At 44.4% G+C, this 12617-nt stretch overlaps 1 long non-coding RNA gene across 1 annotated transcript in view; it reads left to right on the top strand.

The window, feature by feature from the left end:
- The first annotated feature begins 1578 nt into the window (after positions 1 to 1578).
- LOC309358749 overlaps positions 1579 to 12617 on the top strand; it is a 129280-nt gene continuing 118241 nt past the window's right edge. The window contains exon 1 of the long non-coding RNA XR_014163553.1: positions 1579 to 1644. This is a non-coding gene — a long non-coding RNA (uncharacterized lncRNA). The remainder of the gene's footprint in view (positions 1645 to 12617) is intronic.

Consider the following 12617-nt stretch of genomic DNA (forward strand, 5'->3'; position numbering starts at 1 on the left):
GTTGGTGTGTGGCAAAGGACTGCACCAAGATGAGAACAGGGTGAAGAGGAAGGGCAGCGCTCTTCCCCTCTTGTGAGGGGAAGTGGCTCATTTCAGGGACCAAAAAGGCCGAGGGGAGCCATCATTTTCCCTCTCATATGGCTCCTCTGAAGGACTGAGGGGGAAAATGTAGGCTGGAGCAGCCACACTTTTGTGGGCTGACATTGCTGAGGTAAAAAAAATGGGGGGAAGAGGGAAAACAGAAGAGGCTCGATTTTTTTGCAGGAGGATTTGAAGTTGAGGCATCTAATCATAGCCTGCATTTTTATCCAGGCTATATTTTGATCAGGATCTGTATTTTAAAATGAGCTTAAAGATTTTCAAATGTTTTATGCCAGGCAGAAGACCAGCTGCCTAAGTACTTTGGCAAGATGTTTATCCTCCTGGACAAGGGGGCCCCCTGATTTATAGCAGAAAACAATTCTCAAAGTCGTAAAAAGGGAATTACAGGCTGAGAGCAAGGTTACACTGACCCTACAAATTAAGAGTTGGTAAATAGTAAAATGAGCCATATCTTCCTAAGGTTAAAAGGCCATGAGCAAATGGAAAAGCAGCTGGCTTGGCTGGAAGGGGAGTGTAAACAGAAGAAGAGGTTTTTCTTCCTATTTTATTTTGAGGCTGTAAACTGTTCCTTTTTACTTTGAGAAGGTTTATTCTTCTAAAAAGCTATCTATGATAATGTATGAAATATATTAGCTTAAATGTAATTATGCAAAGGATCTAGAAAGAAAGAAATGTTAAATTCTTATTTCATAGGGTCATATTGCTGTAGGAGACCAGAGGGGCAAACGAGCCCAGCTCCCTGCCAGACAGGAGACGCCATCGAGCACTCCTGACATATGGTTGTCAGGCTTTTGTTTAAAGACCTCCAAAAGAAGGAGATCTTTCAATGATAAACTCAAGATCTCTGACATCTGTTTAAGATAAAAATTTAAAACTATTAACCATCTGTTTTGGAGGGCAATAGGGCAAGGAGGGCAAGAGGTGAGCTGGTAATTAAGGTTCCTTGTTGAGACAAATGTAAGATATATGACTACTTATTCATCATTTATAGATAGAAGAATATATAGCTTTTTGTTTCCCATAAAAGGCAAAAGGAAATGGGTGTATCTTTTGTGATTGGTTCTAGCAAACAGCCAATAGGAATTTCAACCAGGCTGATTGGACAGAGGCAGCCAAAGGAGGAGCAAGGAGGCTGGGCTGAGGGAATATAAGTGCTGGCCATAATGGCAGCAGGCCAGGCCAGAGCTTGGTAACCATATACCACTGTGCCTCTCATTTATTTGTCTGACAAATAAATTATTATTTTAATTTCTCTATTGCTGCGTTGAATATTTCATTCCAGCTAAGCGTTAACCACAAGCAGGGTGCTACAAAGTGGGAGCCATTTGTTTGATAAATGCCACCACCACTATGGACCCTTGTTTAATTTTTGCTGCTGTTGTTCTCCATGCCTCAGAAAACAACCACAACCCCAAACTATATGTGTTTTATTTGATCGAAGAATAGAGGAGTCAGCCTTCTGCCACGTGTCTGATATGAGGCACTGAGGGGGTAAAAAGGAGGCTGGGCAGCCATGTTGCCTCTGGTGGCGACCTTCCTGAGGTAAAAAAAGGGGGGGAGGGAAAACGGAAGATTTCAAGTAGCAGCCATTCGCTTGATAACCCTTGTCCCCTCTGGCTTTATTAATTTTTTAATTATAATTCAGCAGTATGGTAATCTCATGAAATGAATAAATTAATATTAAATCAGTAGGTATGTATCCTTCCAGGCTCAAAGCATATGTGTTTTCATGACCACATGGACTTGCATAATCCATTTTTGCTGCCTTCTTATTCTAGGGCTGCCATACGTCCGGGAATCGCTAAGCAAAATGTCATTGGGCAGATTCTTGCTGAATGTTCAGGAAAATCTAGACTTATGGCAAGTTTAATAATAGTAATAATAAAGCCCCAGAGCTTTTCCAGGTGTTCAAAAAAAAACAAGAAACAAACAAGAAACACCTCAACAACAGCTTTGAAAAAAGCAGTTCAACAGCTCTGTCCAGATTTTCACTTTGGGGAATACGGCAACCCTAATTAATCCCCAAACCATGAGTTGATAATTTAGAAGCAACTGATCAGCCTCAGAGTGTGAGGCCAGCAGTATTTCCCAGGTCTTGGGGTTTCCCATATTTTTTGAACTGTCCGCTTTCAGGAGACACTTTCCATACCGACCCAATTTTTAAGAACACTTAGACCTGATTTCCTTCAGAATTGAGAGGTTTGATCTTCTTGCAGTCCAGGGGACTCTCCAAAGTCTCCTCCAGCACCAGAATTCAAAAGCATCCATTCTTCGGCGATCAGCCTTCTTTATGGTCCAGCTCACTTCTATACATCACCACTGGGCAAACCATAGCTTTAACTATACGGACCTTTGTCGGCAAGGTGATGTCTCTGCTTTTTAAGATGCTGTCTAGGTTTGTCATTGCTTTTCTCCCAAGAAGCAGGCGTCTTTTAATTTCATGACTCCTGTCACCATCTGCAGTGATCATGGAGCCCAAGAAAGTAAAATCTCTCACTGCCTCCATTTCTTCCCCTTCTATTTGCCAGGAGGTGATGGGACCAGTGACCATGATCTTCGTTTTTTTGATATTGAGCTTCAGACCATATTTTGCACTCTCCTCTTTCACCCTCAATAAAAGGTTCTTTAATTCCTCCTCACTTTCTGCCATCAAGGTTGTGTCATCTGCATATCTGAGGTTGTTGATATTTCTTCCGGCGATCTTAATTCCGGCTTGGGATTCATCCAGCCCAGCCTTTCGCATGATGAATTCTGCATATAAGTTAAATAAGCAGGGAGACAATATACAGCCTTGCCGTACTCCTTTCCCAATTTTGAACCAGTCAGTTGTTCCATATCCAGTTCTAACTGTAGCTTCTTGTCCCACATAGAGATTTCTCAGGAGACAGATGAGGTGATCAGGCACTCCCATTTCTTTAAGAACTTGCCATAGTTTGCTGTGGTCAACACAGTCAAATGCTTTTGCTTATTCAATGAAGCAGAAGTAGATGTCTTTCTGGAACTCTCTAGCTTTCTCAATAATCCAGCGCATGTCTGCAATTTGGTTTCTGGTTCCTCTGCCCCTTCGAAATCCAGCTTGCACTTCTGGGAGTTCTCGGTCCACATACTGCTTAAGCCTGCCTTGTAGAATTTTAAGCATAACCTTGCTATATCATGCCTCAGAAGCGCTAATGAGTGCACCAACCAATTAACAAGGGAAACCACCCCCGATGAGTAGGAGCATCAAACTCCATTGGCAGAGCGCATGTCTTGCAAACAGAAGATCAACCCCCAGCAGCGTCTCCAGGGAGGACTGGGAGGACTGGAGACAAGGCTGACGTTGGGCTCCCATCCCAAAACACGCCATGACTCTTGCTTGAAAGGAAGAAATGTGGATAAAATCGTGATATGGAATTGTGAAAACACTGGCGACAAGAGGCAGGACTATGACGATGTGGAAAACGCTTTGGAATTCAGACCGTGGGAAGTCAAAAAAATTAAGACTACAATTTGGAAGACAATTGGACTTTTTTATTTAAGTTTTTTACTTTTATTGGATTTGATTTGTTAATTGGATGTTCTTATTGGAAAATTAATAAACGCTTTTTTAAAAAGGAGGAAGGAAGGAAGAAAAGCATCTTTATTCAGGCTATTAACACAAGCTCAGAAGTCCAGATTCCAGGATAAATGAGCAAGGGAGCAGGTTCATAACTGAACAGAAGCTATGGAAATGTCCCGACAGTTGACACGCACAGTGGCAAGCTTTTAAGGATGATACCCGCAAAACAAATTTTCTGCTGTCTGTGCATCTGGGCAGCTTTGTCTGATTCCAGCTGCAAAGGGGGCGCCTGTTTCTCCGTGACAAGCCTGCGTCCTGCCTGCCACCCCTTTCTGATCCCTCATTCTGGTCAAACTCCTTCTCCCCAATTAACGGACCTTCCTACAGTCCTGCAGACTGAGCTGCCTTCCCAGGGGCTCTGTAAAAATTCATCTCACGGTTGCATAGGGAATGCATCTCATCCTTCCCTTTACCCTGGCCCAGCCGGCTAAAAAGGGCCCCAGACGGGAATCCTCATGGAAGATGTGCAGCTCTTGAGGGTTGCTTGGCACAAAACGAGGAAAGATACACAGTCAGCAGAGCTAGAAGGAAAATGTGTAAGGAAAGAGTAAGGTGGGACAGAGCAAAGGTGATGTGTGGGCGGCTACGGATGTCTGAAAAGATGGCATCCCTGTCATCTCAGAGACCTGGCTGGCCTCCGAGATGACGAACCATCTCCAGGTTTCTTATTTCAGTTTTCAGCTGGGGGCTTTCCTTTAGGATGGGGAACGTGGGCTATTCTAGGGTCCATATTCTGAGTGACATTAAAACTGCATTTTCTTCTAAATATGAGAACATCTGGGATATCCAATTAAGCAGCAGAAGCAAATCCTCAAAACATCATGACGTCATCGACGAATATTTGCAAAAGTAAAGGAAGGGTAATTGGTCTCAAACCTGGCATCATCAGCACCATAGGGGTGGATCCCATGATGACAGTGGACATCTTGGAGGAGTCTTGGAGTACCTGAAATGAGAACATTTTCAAGGATACTTTCAGAAAGATGTGGATTACCAAAGAAATAATTGTTTAATGTTGTAGCCTGCCCTGGGACGCAAGGGAAAGGGATGTGTGACAGGTTAAACAACAATTTTAAAAAGAACCTAAGAAGAGCTGGCTTGATCAGGCAAAAGAGAAATTGTGGAGGGGAAAGCATAATCATGGTGGCTGGTAGCCAGCAATACCCCTTCCAACATTCAGCATTACATTCAGAAGACAGGGAGCTCCTTTTAATGCGTCTGACCATGGGTTCATCTAGCAGAGTGTTGTCCCTCAAGCAAGAATGGGGAACGCTTTGAATCTGAACTACAAATCTCAACAGCTGCAGGAAGCAGAGGAGACGAGGGCTGTAGTTTGGCAATGTCTGGAGGGCCAGAGGTTCCCCACCTCTCTTCACCAGAAAGAAGGTTTCCCTTTCCAGTGTTTCAGGGGAGCATCTGGCTCTGCCAGACCTGCATCATGCAAGAAAGAGTCAGTGTGGCTGGAACAAGGCAGCCCTGCGTAGAGTGAGCCTCAAAAATCCAGTCGAGATGCAACAGGGGCAGTTGGTCTGACCATGGCCAGAGCAGTTTTCTCCAGAAAGACAGGGAACAGGGACACTAGGCAAGGTTTTGCAAAATCACTCAGGACCACGGCTGCTATCTTCTTTTCCATAATCAAACAGTTCCTTCCTTCTCTCCTCTAAGAAGAAATTCAGTTCAAGACAACTTACCAAGTGATGGAGAAGCCGAGTGACAGGAGAGAGAAGATGTTTCAAGGACCTGGTGGAAAAGCCTTTTATACAGTTTCTCTCTGGACTTTTTGGGCAACAGTTTGGAATGGTGTCACTAATTTGGCTAAGTATACCCCACCTCAGTCAAGTGTAGACTTTACCAGAATGCCCCTGGCCACTCTCCCAGACCATGTAACCCAATTTGTACATCTGTTGGGAGGGCATTCCACAGGGCAGGAATATAATAATAATAATTTCTTAATACAATTTGTTGTAAGATTTTGTACAATTTGTTGTAAGATGCAATCTTTCATGTCAGGCGACTTCTTGGCTCAGGAAACTGCTTTGCTTTCTTTTGGCTCAGCTTCATCTTGGAAGTTCTTCGTGTTCCTCTTAATGGGATTTGGGGTTTTTCTTAAGCCTTCATGCTTCTGAAGCATCATATGTGGAGCATCACGGCTACAGACAAACTTCATTGTTGAAACACATTTAAAGCACTTTCCCCCCTTCACAGAATTCTGTTTAGGGAAGGTTTTAATATTTGATGAATTATTGTATTTTAATCTTTTGTTGGAAGCCGCTCAGAGTGGCTGGGGAAACCCAGCCTGATGGGTGGGCTATGAATAAATTATTATTATTATTATTATTATTATTATTATTATTATTAGGCACTGTAGATCTTTAAGGGCCCTGGGAATTGTAGCACTGTGAGGGGGGGGACAGGCATTGGACAGGATCCACACACACCTGGCTCCCTTAAAGAGGATACCCTTAATGAGGAGGGGCAGGCAGAGGCTACAACCTTCCCTCCATCCAAGCAAAGGCTTACCTGCATTTCTCAGCAGCGGGTACCCAGAGGCAGAATGCAGAGGAGGGAGAGGGAAGGCTCCATGGCCAGGAGCCATTGATAGCCTTATTATCCTCCACAAAACTGCCTCATCGCCTTTCAAAGCCATTCAAATTGGTGGCCTTCACTGTCTCCTGTGGGAGGGAGTTCCGCAGTTTAGTGAGAGGAGAAAACAGGATGGGCGCACCGATAGGTAAAACCATGGGTAGGCAAAGTAAGGCCCGGGGGCCAGATCCGGCCCAATTGCCTTCTAAATCCGGCCCGGGAATCAGCATGTTTTTACATGAGTAGAATGTGTCTTCTATTTAAAATGCATCTCTGGGTTATTTGTGGGGCATAGGGGTTCTTTTTTCTTTTTTCTCACTATATAGTCCGGCCCCCCACAAGGTCTGAAGTTCAGGCTTTGTTGCGTTTTTATATATATTGTAAGCCACCCAGAGTGGCTGGGGAAACCCAGCAAGATGGGTGGGATATTAAGAAATTATTATTATAATATTCCCGCCCTGTGGAATGCCCCCCCATCAGATGTCAAGGAAATACAGAACTGTCTGAATTTAGAAGATATCTGAAGGCTATAGGGATGTTTTTAATGTTTGATGTTCTCTTAAGGTAAAGGGACCCCTGACCATTAGGTCCAGTCGTGGCCGACTCTGGGGTTGTGGTGCTCATCTCACTTTATCGGTCAAGGGAGCCAGCGTACAGCTTCTGGGTCATGTGGCCAGATGACTAAGCCGCTTCTGGCGAACCAGAGCAGGGAACAGAAATGCCGTTTACCTTCCTGCTGGAGCGGTACCTATTTATCTACTTGCACTTTGACATGCTTTCGAACTGCTAGGTTGGCAGGAGCAGCGACCGAGCAACAGGAGCTCATCCCGTCGCGGGGATTCAAACCGCTGACCTTCTGATTGGCAAGTCCTAGGCTCTGTGGTTTAACCCACAACGCCACCCACATCCCTTGATGTTCTATTATGTTTCTGTATATGCTGGAAGCTGCCCAGAGTGACTGAGGCGACCCAATCAGAGGATGGGGTAGAAAAAAACAAAATTAAAATAATTATTACCATTATTCTTATTCAGGGAGACAATAAAACTCACCAAATTCCATTAGAAGGAACATGAAGAACATCATGCAAAGGCCAAGCAAAAAAACCACCCCAAAATGGCTTGCTAAGCAAAGGAGGATGTTGACATGACAGTAATTAATCCAAACACATAACATTGGAGTCAAGTTGCATCTGAATTGCTAGGAACATCAAGTGAATCTAGGTGGGGTAAAGGTAGTCAAATTAGTGACCCCATGCCAACATATTTTCTTCAAAGCACAGAGAGAACCCATGTAAAATACCATACCCAACAGCTTAATTACCACCTGCTACACTGCTTCACAGCTGTAAAATTAGGTCACGTTATTTACTCTGGCCCTTAAAGACATACACATCTTGTGAAACAATAATGAACCTTCAAATTTAAAGAGACCATTCAACAGATTCAGATTCAGTTTCCAAAAATGGTATGAGAACTGGAAAAACACCAGCCTTCCAATTGCACATTTGTATGAATTTGTGGGGACGCGGGTGGTGCTGTGGTCTAAACCACTGAGCCTAAGACTTGCCGATCAGGAGGTCGGCGGTTTGAATCCCCATGACGGGGTGAGCTCCCGTTGCTTAGTCCCTGCTCCTGCCAACCTAGCAGTTCGAAAGCACCCCAAAAAGTGCAAGTAGATAAGTAGGTATTGCTCCGGCTTAGTCATGCTGGCCACATGACCCGGAAAAACTGTCTGCGGACAAACGCCGGCTCCCTCGGCCTGTAAAGCTAGATGAGCGCTGCAACCCCAGAGTTGTTTGCGACTGGACTTAACTGTCAGGGGTCCTTTACCTTTTATGAATTTGTGATGCAGGTCCCCAACCAATTAATTACTTTGCAAAGCTAAGCTGGGTCCTGTATGGTTTAAGATTGGACGGCGGAACTATGTGTTGAGATTCCCTGGGGGGCTGGACTAGATGGCTTTTGGGGTCCCTTCCAACTCCAAAATCCCACGATTCTATGTGCTAATGCAGAGGTCACAGCAAACTTTTTCAGCAGGGGGCCGGTCCACTGTCCCTCAGACCTTGTGGGGGGCCGGACTATATTTTGAAGGGGAAAAATGAACAAATTCCTATGCCCCACAAACAACCCAGAGATGCATTTCAAATAAAAGCACACATTCTACTCATGTAAAAACGCCAGGCAGGCCCCACAAATAACCCAGAGATGCATGTAAAATAAAAGGACACATTCCACTCATGTAAAAGCAGGCTGATTCTTGGACCATCCACGGGCCGGATCTAGAAGGCAATTGGGCCAGATCCGGCCCCCGGGCCTTAGTTTGCCTACCCATGCACTAATGTCTAGGAACTTAATGCGCTTGCAGCTTTCTTGCTGCACCACTAGGAGGACTAAATGTAACATGTTCCAATAAATTACCTTTCATGTCAGCCACCCCTTTGCTCAGGAAGCTGTTTAGCTTTGTTTTTCCGCAACTTCATCTTGGATATTCTTCATGTTCCTCTTAATGGGACTTGGGGTGTTTCCTGAATCATTCATGCTCCTTTAGCGTAATATTTGGAGCATGTGTTATCCTGGCCACAGAGGTACACACTTCATACCTTTCGAGCGCATTCACAGCACAGTTTTCCCCTTTAAAAACGATGGGCTCTGTCAGACAGCTGGGAATCGTAGCTCTGTGAGGGGTAAACTGCATTTCCCAAAATCCTTTGATGGGAAAATATACTGTGAACGTTTGAGGCCTTGTACCGTTAAAATATCCTGCAAGCATGTGTAGCAGAAGTCCTTCTTGAGCAGTCTTGGGAGGTGAGAGAGAAGAGAAAACTTATTTAATTGAGAGGAGCCTGGATCAAGTCCATTCATCCACACTGGTCCGGGTGGGAGTGGGTGCAGGACTATCTGGCCAACGTGGGGATTTAGGGAAAGCCACTTCCGAGCTGGAGAGGAGGTGGGGTTGTGGGCTTCATGCCCTCCCCCCACATGTGCAGGGGCTGGCTTGCAGTCCCCGCGAGAGCAGGGAATCCTCAGGCGCGTCATGTCCCTTGCCAGCCAATCGGCTGGCCCGGGAGGCGTGGCCCGCGCTATTTAGGGCTGGCGCGCCGGAGGAGTTCCTTCTTTCTCCGCTCCAGCGCCCCAGCTGCTCCGGTTTCACCACCCTCCCACCCTTTAGGTTTGGCTCTTTGACATTGCTATGGACTTCGGTTGGTCGCCGTCGAGGGGCCTGGTAGGATTTTTTTCAACTTGGCAAATTGGCACCAGCCATTTGGTTTTTCGCCTACCTCGCAGCAAATCGTAACATCTTCCTCGGCATTGGCGGTTAGGCATTGGTAAGGGTATTGATAGGCAGATGAGTGGGGGGAGGAAGCACCATCACCTTCCCCCATATCGAAGGGTAGTCTGGTAAAGGATTCCGGGGGGGCGTGTCCCTGTCTGAAGCCTATGGAGGTGAGGGCCAGTATTTGGATGGCATGCATATCTGTGGTATGATAAGATCAAAGCGCATAAAGCATTTAAAAACCATATTGTTAGGAAAGCATTGTTCAATGTTTGGATTTACTGGAAAATAAAACCCCAAGGTGGCTGTCACCGATGGAAGCGAAAGCTCAGAAAAAGCTCAATATGGAGGCCAAGTGGCCGAAATATTGGGAAATTTTGAAACAAGAAGGAGATAAATTGAAATTGCAGAGTTTTGAGAGATTAAAAGATAAAGTGTGAGACTGGCTTCACTATTATCAAATAATGGAGGCATATAATTTGGACAAGAAAATTGGCTTCCAGGTGGAAAAATCAAAATTAGAAACAGAATTGTTAGAACCCAAAACTAAGAATTTGTCAAGGATGTATAACTTGCTGTTGAAATGGAACACTCAGGATGAAACAGTTAAATCTCCTATGATTAAATGGGCACAAGATGTTGGACATAATATCATGTTTGCTGACTGGGAACAGTTGTGGAACACCGGTATGAAATTTACGGCATGTAATGCCCTAAGAGAGAATATTATGAAAATGATTTATAGGTGGTACATGACCCCAGTCAAGCTTGCAAAAATTTATCATTTGCCTGATAATAAATGTTGGAAATGTAGAGAAAATGAAGGCACATTCTTTCACCTTTGGTGGACGTGCCCAAGGATTAAGGCTTTCTGGGAGATGATATATAATGAACTGAAAAAGGTATTTAAATATACCCCTTTGAAGAAACCAGAGGCCTTTCTTCTGGGCATAGTTGACCAATTAAAGAAGGATAGAACTTTTTTATGTATGCCACAACAGCAGCAAGAATGTTGTCGTTTAGTCGTTTAGTCGTGTCCAACTCTTCATGACCCCATGGACCAGAGCACGCCAGGCGCTCCTGTCTTCCACTGCCTCCCGCAGTTTGGTCAGACTCATTTTTGTAGCTTTGAAGACACTATCCAACCATCTTGTCCTCTGTCGTCCCCTTCTCCTTGTGCCCTCCATCTTTCCCGACATCAGGGTCTTTTCCAGGGAGTCTTCTCTTCTCATGAGGTGGCCAAAGTATTGGAGGCTCAGCTTCACGATCTGTCCTTCCAGTGAGCACTCAGGGCTGATTTCCTTCAGAATGGAGAGGTTGGATCTTCTTGCAGTCCATGGGACTCTCAAGAGTCTCCTCCAGCACCATAATTCAAAAGCATCAATTCTTCGGCGATCTGCCTTCTTTATGGTCCAGCAAGAATACTTATCGCAAAATACTGGAAGACACAAGATTTACCCACTTTGGAAGAATGGCAGGTGAAGGTGATGGACTATATGGAATTGGCGGAAATGACCGGCAGGATCCGAGATCAGGGAGAAGAGTCAGTGGAAGAAGACTGGAAGAAATTTAAAGACTATTTACAGAAACATTGCAAAATTAATGAATTTTAGAATAATGTTGGATTGGAACTAAGTGGTTTCTAGCTGTAATGGGTTAAAAGAGTATGAAAAAATGGGTTTATACAAGTAAAAATTTAAGATTGTAATAATTTAAAAATAAGATTTGGGTAGCGTAAAGAGGGAAAGAAATTGTTGAATTAATAATTTGATTTGGAATACAAAAAAGGGAGGGATGAGGAGGTCCGAGAAACAAGTAAATGAAAAATAAGGAGATGGAAAGATTGATTGTTTTTAACAATTTTTATTTTTTTATTTTTTATTTTTCTTTATTTTTTGTAATGTAAAAACCTTAATAAAAATTTTATTAAAAAATAAAATGAAGCTTATGGAGGTGAGGGCCTAAGGCACCCCCCCCTGATCGGTGACCCCGGGGGAGCTCCTAGTTGATGTAGATCAGAAGGACTCCCCCTACTGGTGGTTAACCCTTGCCGGTCTTCTAGCAATCAGGCTGAAGCCGGTTAGTCGATAGGACCAATGCCTAAGCCAATACCGCTCAATTCCTGTAATCAATAAAGTTGTGGCCTAATTTTGCCCATTAACCTAAAATACTGGTGTCCTGTGTCTTTATTTCCGTGGGGGAGGTGGGAACTCGCCACGCAAGATGGCCAGAGGGTGAACACACTTGGTGACTGGTGTCAGCAACAGTGTCTCCTGAGGCTTCAGAAACTCTAATCAGGTACCATGAAGACCCTAGTATAAATATCCACATTCCTTCCTGTACATATTGTCCCTTTAATAGATCGAAACATTAATTCAAAGTTCATTTTGTCTCTCGTTCTGGTGTCTAGCTCATGCTTCTTACACCAACTACTAGGAGGTTTGGAAAGCATTTAGAGTAAACTGGGGGGGGGGGCAAAAAACTAAAGGAGGACAGCATTAGGGAAAGTGTTTGTTGGGTTAATTCCACATAAGCTGGTAATGTTGACTCATGCCCCACCTGGCTAAATCTGGTGACTTTCTTATCCGTGTTACTGGGCAGATATGGCAGGTAAATTTGAGTACAAAAGGACTCAGGTGACGGCATACAGTGTGGGGTTGTGGTAGGAGTTTGCAGGTGAAGTACATTTTCTGCCTGAAAAGACTCTGGTTCCTATAGATGGCTAAGGGTGCTGGGAATCATAGCTCTGTGAGGCATGATCTACGTTTCCCAGAATTCTTGGGGAGGACAATATTCCGTGATTCCTGGAACTGTCAGTGTTCAAGGCCTTTATGCTGTCACAATGACCCTGCAAATGTTTGGAGCAGAGATTATTGGTGAGCAGGGCTTTGAGAGAGGGAAGGAGACGATGCTTCTGAAGCCTGAAGGAGTCAAGAGAACACCCTGAATTCCATTAAAAGGAAACACTGAGAACATCATCCAAAGTGAAGCTGAGCCTAAATTAAGCTAAGCAGGTTCCCGAGCCAAGGTTTAACCTGACCTGCAAGATACTTTTTGGAA

Source organism: Podarcis melisellensis (assembly GCF_964234715.1).
Source record: "Podarcis melisellensis genome assembly, chromosome: 16".
In the NCBI taxonomy this organism is placed as follows: domain Eukaryota; kingdom Metazoa; phylum Chordata; class Lepidosauria; order Squamata; family Lacertidae; genus Podarcis; species Podarcis melisellensis.